The 13,585-nt window shown below is 48.1% G+C and overlaps 1 non-coding gene across 1 annotated transcript; it reads left to right on the top strand.

The window, feature by feature from the left end:
* Positions 1-2,354: 2,354 nt before the first annotated feature.
* On the top strand, positions 2,355-2,518 carry LOC117076882. The gene has a single exon (XR_004434514.1). It is a non-coding gene; the product is annotated as a U1 spliceosomal RNA (small nuclear RNA).
* The last annotated feature ends 11,067 nt before the right edge of the window (positions 2,519-13,585 follow it).

Raw genomic sequence — 13,585 nt, 5'->3', positions numbered from 1 at the left:
TCTGGCCCCTTCCCTGAAACTTCTGTTCTGACAGCCCCTTTCAAGGTAAAACCCACAGGAAGAGGGGAGCCTACAGTTCTGTATACCGCTTCACCAAAATGTGAATTAAGAATATTATAAAAGATTTCCCTAGGCCGGACGCGGTGGCTCATGCCTGTAATCCTGGCACTTTAGGAGGGCTAGGCAGGTGGATCATGAGGTCAGGAGTTTGAGACCAGCCTGGACAACGTGGTGAAACCCGGTCTATACTAAAAATACAAAAATTAGCCGGTCATGGTGGCACATGACTGCAATCCCAGCTACTCAGGAGGCTGAGGCAGGAGAATTGCTTGAACTCAGGAAGTGGAGGTTGCAGTGAGCCGAGATTGCAATCCAGCCTGGGTGGCAGAGCAAGACACTGTATCAAAAAAAAAAAAAAAAAAAAAAAAAAAAGACTTCCTTGATCGAAATTTAAATAAAATGTCCCTTTCTAATTCTAAAGCAGCCTCCAAGATCCGATAGGGTTGAGGAGAAAATTTGACTTATTGTCCAAACTTTTGAGCCCAGATAGTCTGATTTTTATCAATTAATTCACATGCTAGTGTAAGAAGGCAGGGCCACTAAATGGTTGAAAAGGGCAAATTGGAATAATCCTTTAGAGGATTTTTAAAAATAGACTGAAGCAGACAATGAAAGGGTCTGCATTTTGGCCAAATACCTCCATGTTGCTATTCCCCAGGTTGTTCTCAAAAATGTAGATTGGAGAATTCAGTAATGCACTTAAAAGGCCAAACAGATGTGTCATTGATATTTTAAATGGTTGAGATTTATTGATTGATTGACTGAGACAGGGTCTCACTCTGTCCCCCAGGCTGGAGTGCAATGGCTCCATCATAGCCCACCACATCCTCAACCTCTCAGCTCTAGCAATCCTCCCACCTCAGCCTCCCAAGTAGCTGGGAACACAGGTACATGCCACAACGCCCAGCTAATTCTTTGATTTTTTTTTTTGTAGAGAGGAGGTCTCGCTGTGTTTTCCAGGCTGGACCTGAATGAACTCCTGGGCTCAATCAATCCTCCCACCTCAGCCTAACATTTACACTGGCAGCAGAGATGCATTTGGAGTAGGTGATGATTTTGGAATGCTTTAGAAGCAACATAGGTATCTGATTTCATCAGGTCAAACCATCAGAAATGACCAATAAATCTCTGACCTCTTAGAAGCATCAGACAGATTCAATAAACAGGTTTTGCTTGTTGTGACCCTGAGTTGCATTGTGAGTGCAATCAAGAGAAATACAGGTGAAATTTAGCACAGGATGTACCAATGGGTCATTATGGTCAAAAGTGGTTGGTGGTTTTGATTGGCAAACCTGGAACCTTGTCAAATGTCCCACAGAATTTGGTGTTGTAGTCTATATATTAAAAGTAATCAGTTAAACACCTGAAATAAAATTTCCCCCAAATATGTTTGCCAAATTTGGATGACTTTGTTTCTGTCTTTGCAGAATATAAAGTGTTAACATGAGGTAAGTGCTAAGGTCTAGAGAAGGCAGTGGAAGAGATGATAAAACGACTCCAGCACCATGCCTGAGTGTCCAGTGTGGTCCGCTGGGGCAGCACATTTTTGTACACTGCTGTATTTGAAAACCGCTACAAGATTCATGAAACTGGACAACCGTCTTTATAACACTCCTAGTGATAAAACAAGCAAGGATGGCTGGTTTGCAGTCATCTGAGCAGCCCCTCTAGTTTCACAGATACGGTTTCTCTCTGATACTGAACGACTTCTAACTTCAAGCAGAAAGCTACATCACAAGGATAACTGTATGTGAAAAGAACCGGTTTTCTCTGTAATCCTAAACTTTCTAGTTGGCGCATTAAAAGCCATTATTTGAAGAAGAGAGCATAGGCTCCAGCTGGCGGCCAAAGGTGTCCTTGGCATCACAGTTTAAGAACTTACTTCTTCGGGAGAGACCGGGGCGGGGAGGGAAAGAAAGGAAGTAAAGGCAGGTGTCACTTCCTCCGCAGGCTCCCGCAGCAGGTTGGTCGGCTGAGTGGCGGAGGGTGGGGCGGAAGAGTAGACGGGGACCGGGAAAGGAGCTGTCGGTGACATCACGGATAGGGCGATTCCTATGTAGATGAGCAGCGCAGGGGCTGCTGCTTCGCCACAAAAGATTCCTCGTGCTGTGGGAGCAAGTCCAGGACCGCCGGTTGGACGTGATCGTCCTGGGTGTGTGTCAGGGACAGGAGGACTCGGGGTGGCGTGGTAGGGGCAGTGCGGGGGGCGGGGGCAGGACATGCGCGTGGTAAGTGACCGTGCGTGTAAAGGGTGAAGCATGTGAGGCTGTGGCGGGGCGGAAGTACCACAACTCATACTTACCTGGCAGGGGAGATACCATGATCACGAAGGTGGTTTTCCCAGGGCGAGGCTTATCCATTGCACTCCGGATGTGCTGACCCCTGCGATTTCCCCAAATGTGGGAAACTCGACTGCATAATTTGTGGTAGTGGGGGACTGCGTTCGCGCTTTCCCCTGTTTTGTAGCGTTTGAAAGTCAGATTGTATGTGAATGTCTGTTTTGTAGTTTTTTGTTGAGTAATGCGAGTGGTGTGGTGTTATTTTTACAGTTGAATGGCGATCAGGAAGAAACGTCAGCCATTATAAACCTGTTTATCGCAACTTAACTATCGCAAATGCTGTATAGCTATTTCCTTTGCACGTAAACCTGTTTTTTTTTTTTTGCGCAAGTTGTTCTGTGGATTCCAGTCTCTTGGGGTTTCATGCTCTGTGAAAATCATCGTGTTTTTTTGTCTGGCTCCCCGAGTCATCTTTCAGCGTCTGCTTCTAACCGCAGTCCTCACAGGAGTTTGTAGGATTTCTGTGCCAGCAGGGAATGTGTTCTCATCTCACAGAGCCAGTTAGAAACTACGCAGGCAGTGTTCTTTGAGAGGATGAAAGCAGCAAGGGCTTTGGGGCTCTTAGTGTCCCCGTTCGCTTGCAGACAGTAACACTCTTACTTTGTGTAGGGGAAGAGGTCTCCTGGCGCCCACGTTCCCTAACGCACATTCATCGAGGCCCGCAGGTCAGAACCGCAGTCTCACCTGTCTTGGCGGAAACGCGCTGCGATCCTCCCTGCACTGCATGAGCACGAGAATTCCACTACAGAAGAAAACCCCAGGCCTAGTGATGGCGGTTCTGGGCATTTTGCCAGTCTCTCCCAGGGTGTTTCTGACCCCACCTGAGCACTTTTGATCTGTAATGTCCTGGTCAATAGAAACAACCTGGCCCAATCGGAAAAGGCAAGGAGGACCACGGCAGAAAGGCCTATGGCGTCCCCTGGTGGCTACCCTGGGGACGGCACGCATAGATCCGCATGTCCGGAGAAGCCTCTGCCATCCCGTCTTGGGTGAGGTGCGGAAACCCCCGGCTCCAAAGAAAACCGGCTAGAACGCACAGGACGCCCAGCGAGTGTTCAGGACACTGCAAGTGGAAGCCGTACGTCCTACGGACTGATCTAGTTTGATGAAGACGAGCCAATTACTCTTTTTTTTTTTTTTTTTTTTTTTTTTTTTTGAGACGGAGTCTCGCTCTGTCGCCCAGGCTGGAGTGCAGTGGCCGGATCTCAGCTCACTGCAAGCTCCGCCTCCCGGGTTCACGCCATTCTCCTGCCTCAGCCTCCCGAGTAGCTGGGACTACAGGCGCCCACCACCTCGCCCGGCTAGTTTTTTGTATTTTTAGTAGAGACGGGGTTTCACCGTGTTAGTCAGGATGGTCTCGATCTCCTGACCTCGTGATCCGCCCGTCTCGGCCTCCCAAAGTGCTGGGATTACAGGCTTGAGCCACCGCGCCCAGCCAATTACTTCTAACCCCAGCAGCGGACATTGCCTTACTCAAATATAAAATATATGAACCAAGACCGAAAGCAACTTTCATTGCGTTACTGATGAGCAAACGGGTTTTTAGAATGTTTAAGAAATGTCCCTTGTTTCGGGACCGGCATCACTAACGTATGCTTGGGATTCCTGATCGGTATTTCTGATGCGCCTGGAAGCCAATATCCAAGCAGTTCTCAGCCACTGGATTGGTGGGCTGCTTTTGCTCAGAAACTCCTCAATCAGGAATACCGAGGTTCTGACAAAGACCTGGGCTTCGGTCAGCCATTGGGAAGACCTTCTTCCGGTCCTGGCGCTGCCACTTGCCTTCTGTTTGACCTTGGGCGAGGTCCTTCAATTTGCTAGGCTTCAAGTTGGAAAGGGTTACAGAAAAATAATAATATGAAGTACTTCTTAGAGTTGTTGCACAAATTACAGAAGACAGTCTAATAGTACACCTAGCATCGTGTGTGGCTTACATTAAGGATTTGCTGACAGGAAACAATATCCCAGATAAAGTTTTTTCCCCCTTAATTATGAAATATAACAAAGGAAATTGTGTAGACTTCTGCTTCAGGCCTCTGCAACATTTGAACGAATTTTGCACTTGTGAAGGTGACATCCTTTTACAAAATAAGTTAATACTGGCCGGGTGCGGTGGCTCACGCCTGTAATCCCAGCACTTTGGGAGGCCGAGGCGGGCAGATCACAAGGTCAGGAGATCGAGACTATCCTGACTAACAGAGTGAAACCCCATCTCTACTAAAAATACAAAAAAGCCGGGCGTGGTGGCGGGCGTCTGTAGTCCCAGCTACTCGGGGGGCTGAGGCAGGAGAATAGCATGAACCCGGAAGGCGGAGCTTGCAGTGAGCCGAGATCGCGCCACTGTACTCCAGCCTGGGCGACACAGCGAGACTCCCTCTCAAAAAATAAAAAAAAAGAAAAAAAAAGAAAAACAAAATAGTTAATACTAAAGAATGACAAATGGAATTTACAAAATATATATTCACAAAAAGAGCCTGTTCTTAGCAGTTTTGTTTACAATAGTCTCCAAACGGGAAACGGTTTATACATATCAAGAGGTGAATGGACCTATTGTGATATATTCATCCAATGGAGTACTACCCTCAGTAAGATGGGACAAATCATGGAAACATGAGTTATCATGGATGAATCTCAAAAACCTCATGCTGAGTGATGAAAAGAGTGCATCCTGTGTGGCACCATCAAGCTGAATTTCTAGAACAGGTGAAACTAACCCGTATAGTGACAGAAACTACATCATTAAATGTTGGGGTCAGGGAGTCGAGGGCACTGACTGCAAAGGGCACAAGAGGACCTTCTGGAGTAGTAGACATGTCATCAAACTTGAAATGGATGCATTGTACCATATTCAACCAATGTCTTAATCAATTTGATTGTAAAAAGTAGTAAGAAAACCACTGCAGGCCGGACGTGGTGGCTCATGCCTGTAATCCTTGCACTTTGGGAGGCTGAGGCAGGTGGATGGGAGGTGGAGGTTGCAGTGAGCGGAGATCGAGCCACTGCACTCCAGCCTGTGCAACAGAGCAAAAACAAACAAACAAACAAACAAAAACAAAAAACACTGCAAATCATAATGCATTCTACTTAATTTAATGTATGTTTAGCTTTAGAGGATTCCTTTAGAAAAGTGTCTCTCTAAATGTGATTGAGAGTTCAGGAATTCCTTCATTTCTGTTTCTGTCTCTTTGTCTTCAGTTAAATTCATGCACTATTAAATGGAGTATTTGTAAAATAAAGAGTCTAAGCTCAGTTTTACAAAAGCATGTATATACGGCCAGGCGCGGTGGCTCAAGCCTGTAATCCCAGCACTTTGGGAGGCCGAGACGGGCGGATCACGAGGTCAGGAGATCGAGACCATCCTGGCTAACATGGTGAAACCCCGTCTCTACTAAAAAATACCAAAAAAAACTAGCCGGGCGAGGTGGCAGGCGCCTGTAGTCCCAGCTACTCGGAGGCTGAGGCAGGAGAATGGCGTGAACCCGGGAGGCAGAGCTTGCAGTGAGCTGAGATCCGGCCACTGCACTCCAGCCTGGGCAACAGAGCGAGACTCCGTCTCAAAAAAAAAAAAAAAAAAAAAAAATACAAAAATTAGCCGGGTGAGATGGCAGGCACCTGTAGTCCCAGCTACTTGGGAGGCTGAGGCGAGAGAATGGCGTAAACCCAGGAGGTGGAGCTTGCAGTGAGCTGAGATCCGGCCACTGCACTCCAGCCTGGGCGACAGAGCGAGACTCCGTCTCAAAAAAAAAAAAAAAAAAAAGCATGTGTATATAATATACATATATATTATGTGTGTGTGTATCTATATATATGTATTTTTATTTATTGTTCTGTTTTTTCTTTTGCGGGGGTGCGGGGGGGGGGCAGTCTAGCTAAAATACACATTCTTTTCTTTGTAGATATATCAGAAGAACATGATCGATCAGTGTTGCCCTAATGTTGACAAAAGTTATTTTGAACTCCAGGTGATCAGAAATTTTACATATCTGTACTTTTTCTGTATTGGTGGTATGGTCTATGCTAAGCATGTATACTTTAAAAAAAATGAGAGTAACTTTAAAATGATTTGGAAGAAAAATATGTACATGTGAACAGTACTTAATTCCAGGTAGTGGGAATATGGATGACTGGTTATCTTCTTTCTGTATCTTTTATATTTTTAAATGGAAAAACTCAATGACCTGGAAGTGAAAGAACAGATTTGGAAGGGGTGTGGGGCAGGTGAGAGGAAAATGCAAGGGAAGGACTATAGGGAGACACCCTGAAACTATTGCTACGGAATAAAAGATGAAATGCTCCTGATTGTTGTAAATACAAAATTGCATGCAGGATGGTGTAAAGACAATGCCAGGTTGGACTGCCAGAATGAGCCAACAGCGTGTGATGTGCTTTCCCCTGCCAGAGAGCCTGTGAACGGACGTGCTGTCAGGGAGATTTCACATCACCAAGATTCCTATCCCAGAAAAGCAGATGTTCATAGCTCTGAGAATGGAATGCGACCCTCGTGGAGAGCCTATAAATGGATGCATGGGGGGCGCCTGTCCATATGGAAAAGATGGGGCTATAAATGCCCTCACCTTGCCACACGGCTCTTCTAGGCCTCTTCAGGGTTCATATTCCCTTCTGAGAATTTCTGGTCTAACTGGTTGTCTAGCTTCACAGCCTGTTTCTATGGATTGTTTGTAACCAGCTTTTGCTGCAACTGTTACTGCTGATTAATATCTTGCTAATCATAGGTTATGGAAAGACTGTGTTTCTGTTTTAAGGCTCTGTTAGAAATTACTGATGCACACACTATATTGTAAATTCTTACCTCTGTATACTGTTCTTCTGCATACAGATGTTATATTAAATAATTACTTCATCCCCATGTGACCATCTCACCTCATAATCAATGACCCTAAATCCCTCACTAACCTACCCCCACCCTCACTAAACTTAGTAATAAATGCTGGTATATCCAGTGCATTGTTGGCACCGCAGGACCAGAAGGCAGTGACACCCCTGGATCCAGCTTTCACTATCTTGTGTGTGTCTATTATTTCTTGACCTGTTGATCCACCTGGAAACAAAGAGAGAGCCCCGTTGCATTGCGGGCTGCTGGCCAGTTCCCTCAATGAAGGACAAACCCAGTTCTGGCAGGACCGTGTTTAAGTTGAAGGTTTCTGGGGAGCAGTTGTTGGGATAAGAAGGATATGGGGGAGGCAGGAGAATCATGAAAATATTAGGACAGTGTATTGCCTGTCATATCATTCCTCCTCCTTTCGTGTTTCTTCAAAAGAAATATACAGACTTACACTTCTTTTCAAGCATATGTGCTATTTGTGTTTCTCTTTTATTGATGTAACTGGTGAGTTTACATTGCTGGTTGCCCAGAAAAGCCAATGGAACTGAGAACAGCAGACTTTCTGCAATAGAGAAAGAATCAAAATGCAGAGACAGCTAAGTGACCGGGACAGAGGTTTATTATTACTCAAATCTCTCTCTTTCTTTCTTTCCTTTTTTTTTATTTTGACTGAGTCTTGCTCAGTTAGACAAACATAGTCGGACTCCGTGTTGCTGTGTCTTCAGACACAACAATGCACATTTCCTCTGGGTACAGAGTGGGTACCTCTCACATGAGAGCCTTATGATTGGCTTCAGGGAAGAAGGGCAGGGGGAGGGTGACAGTGACTTTTCTGCTTCTGTTGTTTTCTTTTCTTTTCTTTTTTTTTTTTGAGATGGAGTCTCGCTCTGTCGCCCAGGCTGGAGTGCAGTGGCCGGATCTCTGCTCACTGCAAGCTTCGCCTCCCGGGTCCACGCCATTCTCCTGCCTCAGCCTCCCGAGTAGCTGGGACCACAGGCGCCCGCCACCTCGTCCGGCTAGTTTTTTGTATTTTTAGTAGAGACAGGGGTTCACCATGTCAGCCAGGATGGTCTCATCTCCTGACCTCGTGATCCGCCCGTCTCGGCCTCCCAAAGTGCTGGGATTACAGGCTTGAGCCACTGTGCCTGGCCGCTTCTGTTGTTTTCTCAAATTCCTTTAGCATAAAATATTCAGTACCCTAAGGTGTTATATTTTGGAGTAGAGTGTCCTGAACCCCACCCTGTACATGCTACAAAACCCAGAATCTTTGAAGAATGATACTTATGACTATAAAATATTTAAATTCAAAATACAAATGATGGCTGGGCATGGAGGCCAGCACAAAATCCCAGCACTTTGGGAGGCCCAGGCAGGCAGATCACTTGAGTCCAGGAGTTCAAGACCAGCCTGGCCAGCATGGCAAAACCCCTGTCTCTACAAAATATACAAAATTAGCTGGACACCGTGTTGTACACCTGTGGTCCCAGCTACTTGAGGAGGGCGGGCTGAGGATCAACTTAAACAATATCATATGTAAAAACAAAAATTTTTTCCTTTAAGTTTAGTCAAGTGAAGCAGTGGGAGTGGAGAAGGAACAAAGAAATCTGTAGCTAGTTGTGATAATTGGTTGTAAACAGGAATGATTTTTTATGCACTATATACTGTTATCAGAGTTACATATGCTGCAAAGCTGGTGGTGAACAGCAACAACAGCAGTGTCCTGGTCCCCCCTACACTTCTCTCCAGGGATAACAATCCATCCTCCCTCCCTCCCTCCCTCCCTCCCTCCCTTCCTTCCTTCCTTCCTTCTTCCTCTCTCTTTCTTTCCTTTTCTTTTTTTTTTTTTTGACTGAGTCTTGCTCTGTGGCCAGGCTGGAGTGCAGTGGTGCTATCTCAGCTCACTGCAACCTCCGCCTCCCGGGTTCAAGCGATTCCCTTCTCTCAGCCTCCCGAGTACCTGGGGTTACAGGAAGGTGCCAAGACACCCGGCTAATTTTTGTATTTTAGTAGAGGCGGGGTTTCACTGTGTTGGCCAAGATGACCTCCATCTCCTGACCTCGTGATGCGCCTGCCTCCGCCTCCCAAATGCTGGGGTTACAGGCCTGAGGGATAACAATTTTCAATGCATGCAGCCAACCTCTACATATCGTTACTCTTTGACTGTCCAATTTTCCATCCCAGGCCCTGCAGTCCAGCCTGCAAGGGGAAATTGATCTTCTGTGTTTTCCTTCCTGCCAGTCCACTCTAAGGAGCCAACAAGGCACCTCTCTCCCCTCCCCCACCCTCACGCCTCTGCACGTCCGCCAAACTGAGCCCCTCAAAGACTGCGGTGTTTTTCAGTCCTTCGTAACCGCTGAAAATTTTCATATTTTCAAAATATGAAAATCAGAGTGATGGTCCTGAGCGCCCGGAGGGACATCTTAGCTTGCTCTCAAGACCCACCATGAGCCGCCCCCACCGACCCGCACTCAACCCTGGGAGCTGCTCAGGCTCCTCTTACCCGTGGCCCTGCGGCAGCTCCTCCCGAGCGACCGAGATCAGAACCCGCGCTCCCAGCCCGGGCGCTTGAAGAGGTCGCCGCGCAGGTTTCTCTTTCCGGCTGAAATCTTGGGACGAAAGAATGAGATTTTCCGGAGTCAGATTCCAAAGCTCAGTGAAGCAGCGACTTTCAGGACCCGCAATAGAGACTTGGGAGCTAGAAATTCGGCATGGAAATTTGAATGTGAAGAACAGAGTAAATTAACATTCGGAATAGGATGGGCCATCTGAATAAAACAGTGTTACTCCTAAATTAGGTCTCAAACCATCGACCCTAAACTGAGACGCAATCACCATTGACTGAGCTAACCCCATCAAAAATTTTCATCCCACCGATTACTTACCAAAAAGACAACATTACGAGATGTCCCGAGTGAAAGGAATCTCGGGGTCTCGGACTGAGGGGCGGCTGCCTTTTTAGTGGAGGAGACCTCTCACCCCGAGGCCCAGGGTCGCCCTGAGAGGGGGTGGGGACTTGTTCGGTTGCTGGGGCGCTGGCTGCGGGGTCCGGGCCTCCGATTGCAGGGGCCAGGAGGCTCGCCCAGGGCTGGGACCAGGATTGGTGACTCCGATTGGACGTTTGGGCAATTTCCCTGTGGACCAGGCCCCTGCGAGAAGCCGGTTTCTGGGACCCGGACCCCTGAGGAGGGGACGGGAGAGGAGGAGGGACATCGCAGGGGACGCATTGCGAGGCTGGAGAAGGAGGGACCTGGGCACTTGCAGCCACGGAGCTTCCTTCCCCAGGACCCAAACCTTTCTCTTCTCTAACCCAGGACTTGGTACAAGGGCAAATGTAAACCACATCCCTTTCACTTTGTCTTTGAGGCGGGAGTTTGCTTCCCAGAGTGGCTTCTGGCCAGAGTAGAAGTCCAGCAAACAACAAGGTCCCACCGAGATTTGAACACGGATAGTTTAATTCAGAGTCCAGAGTGCTCACCATTACCCCGTGGAACCAGCTGTTGAGAATATTGTGTTACTGGCATTTGGCGAGTGAATTCTCAGCCTCCATATTCACCAGAATTTGCAGGTATTTTTTTCTCCTTGGCACACAGGACTTGAGTACCTTTAATCTACAATAGGAGGAGACGCCCCAGACTTACCTCTCTCTGCTCTTCTCTTTAGGTTTCTGTCTCAGAGAATGAGATTAAGCGCCTTTCCGGATTAGGGACAGGGAAGAGCTATATTTAGGTCTCCACTAAAGCCACCAGTTCTGCCTGCGTTGCCAGTTTTCTGCCCTGAAATAAACATTCTGCCAAGACCTCCTACCCGCTGGGGTTTCTTTCTTTTTCTTTGCAACTTTCCTTTTCCCTTTATCCATGGAGCACTGATGACCATTTCCGGAATAAGATTTGGGATATGCTGGAATTTCCCTCTTCTTATTCTGCTTTCTTCTCCTCCTGTTTCTCCTCCTCCTCTCATTCTGTTTCCAATCCCCTGTCTCTCCTGCTCTCTGTCTTCCTCACACTACCCCCACACCCATTTTCCCCAGCTCCCTCCAGCTCTCCACACTTCCTGCCTCCCCCTCCTTCTCTGTTCCTTCTTGGCTACCATTTCTCTTCCTTCTCTAGGCTCCCACCCTACCCACCACCAACCTCCCACACGCAGTCTACACTAACAGAAGAATGGACTACCACGATCTGAGAGGAAGTTGAGGAATATGTTCCTAGTCAGCACACTTTGGGGGATCTTTGCTAGGGAGTGTGAGTGCGGTGACACCAACCGAGATGATGAACGTCAGCCAGTCCTTGAGGCCTGGGGAGGACCGGCAGATCCAAGGCAACACCATACCTGGGGTGACCCAAAAGAGTCATCTTCCCATTCCAAAAGGCTAAATCTGATTGCCAAAGTCCAAGGAAATTGAAAGCAGCAGGAGCCATCGTCTTTGCAAGTCCAGTTCCAAGTGGAAAGATCATGGTGCTTCCTTCCAGCCACCGCAAGGTCAGCACACAGGCATTTGCATTGCCCAGGACTCAGCCAGTACCCTGGATGCCTGGCTAGGGCCTGTCCAGAGAAAAGCTAGGTGTGGGGCCCATTTCCATCTAGGCGGAGGTTCCTGGGGAAGTAGGCACTTGCCAAGAAATTGCCCCTTATAGTCCTCCTAAGGGTGTGTGGAGCCTCAGTGCTGCTACCTCTTGGACTCCACCCTCCAGATGCCACCAGCTCCCGCTGTCCAGGGCTTGCAGTGAAGTCTCCAAGGCTCTGGTTTTTTTTTTTTTTTTTTTTTTTTTTGAGACGGAGTCTTGCTCTGTCGCCCAGGCTGGAGTGCAGTGGCCGGATCTCGGCTCACTGCAAGCTCCGCCTCCCAGGTTCACGCCATTCTCCTGCCTCAGCCTCCTGAGTAGCTGGGATTACAGGTGCCTGCCACCTCGCCCGGCTAGTTTTTTTTTTTATTTTTTAGTAGAGATGGGGTTTCACTGTGTTAGCCAGGATGGTCTCGATCTCCTGACCTCGTGATCCGCCCGTCTCAGCCTCCCAAAGTGCTGGGATTACAGGCTTGAGCCACCGTGCCGGGCCCCGGCTCTGGTTTTTGAATCGTCCTGGTTTGGTGTGCCAAGAGCTGCCTCCCACAAAGTGAGCAGACGTGGAGAGCTGCCAGATCCGAAAGGGAAAATCACAAGGCATTGCCAGCTAGATAGGGACAGAGTCCCCTCTATTATAATTCGGATTCAAAGGGTAGATGTCATGGCCCCTAAACATCACAGCATGACCAGGGCATGCCACCCACGACCTGCAGTGCCCTTGCACCTGGTTAGGTGTAAGTGATTTTACTTTAGCAGACAAGTGTTCTCTTCTCCCCCAAACTAACGCTGCTGCACTGTCCTGCGTGGGGAGATGGGTATGGCTGTAGATGGTGCCCTCCAGAGTGCCCAGGATGGGGGAACATGGTGCAGTGGCCAGTATAATGGTTTAAAAGAATGGCCACTTTCAAAAGCCTTTCACATCTCCTAATCTGGGATCTTTTGGGACTAAAACGTTATGGACCACAGTGGAATTCTTCATCCTCCAGGACCTTGTGGCGGATGCCTTCTTTCACCGAGCTTTCATGGTGTGGCTATTAAGCGCCAGGCCCTGCTCTTGGACAGTGTCATGATTGTGAGGAAGTCTCAAGTCACCACTCATAGAGTGGGTCTGCAGCTCACCTCTGCAGGCATCAACAGGTGTCAGAGAGAAAGGGGCATGACCAGTTTGTGTCTTTCCCACGTGGCCACTCATTGGGTCGTGGGGGAGTGGAAGTCAGTGCAAGGAGGAAGCCCAGTGAGAAAGCAAATGGACAACATCAGACCTGGGGCTGAGGCCCCCACCTGTGGGACAGCCTCTGAGGCAGGCAAGGGGCAGCAGGGAAGGTCGTGGCCTGGTGTAATCTGGAGTCGGGTGCCCCAGCTCGTTCATGTGGATGCCCAAACTTACCCAAAGGCGAGATTCAGTATCTCTGTTCTTCAGAGGAGAATGTGTCTTCAGAGGAGAATGGAGAAGTTAGGGAGCACCTTCTCACCCCATGTTAACTGTATTTGATGTTACAGTATGCTATCTCTGTGCTATAATTCGTTAGCATGTGGCCATTAATGGAAATGATTGATGGTTTAAGCCCACTCCCAGATATTCTAGTCTTCATCTAAGTTCCCTCCCTCCCTCCCTCTTTCCCTCCTTTCCTTCCTTCCTTCTCTTTCTTTGTTTTTTCTTTTTTTGAGACAGAGTCTGGCTCTGTAGCCCTGGCTGGAGTGCAGTGGCGCGATCTCGACCTCAGCTCACTGCAAGCTCTGCCTCCCGGGTTCGCGCCATTTTCCTGCCTCAGTCTCCTGAGTAG

Source organism: Trachypithecus francoisi, unplaced genomic scaffold (genome assembly GCF_009764315.1).
Source record: "Trachypithecus francoisi isolate TF-2019V2 unplaced genomic scaffold, Tfra_2.0 Lachesis_group5, whole genome shotgun sequence".
NCBI classification, from domain to species: domain Eukaryota; kingdom Metazoa; phylum Chordata; class Mammalia; order Primates; family Cercopithecidae; genus Trachypithecus; species Trachypithecus francoisi.
The sequence above is the reverse complement of the archived record's forward strand: the minus strand, read 5'-3'. Positions and strand labels throughout refer to the sequence as shown.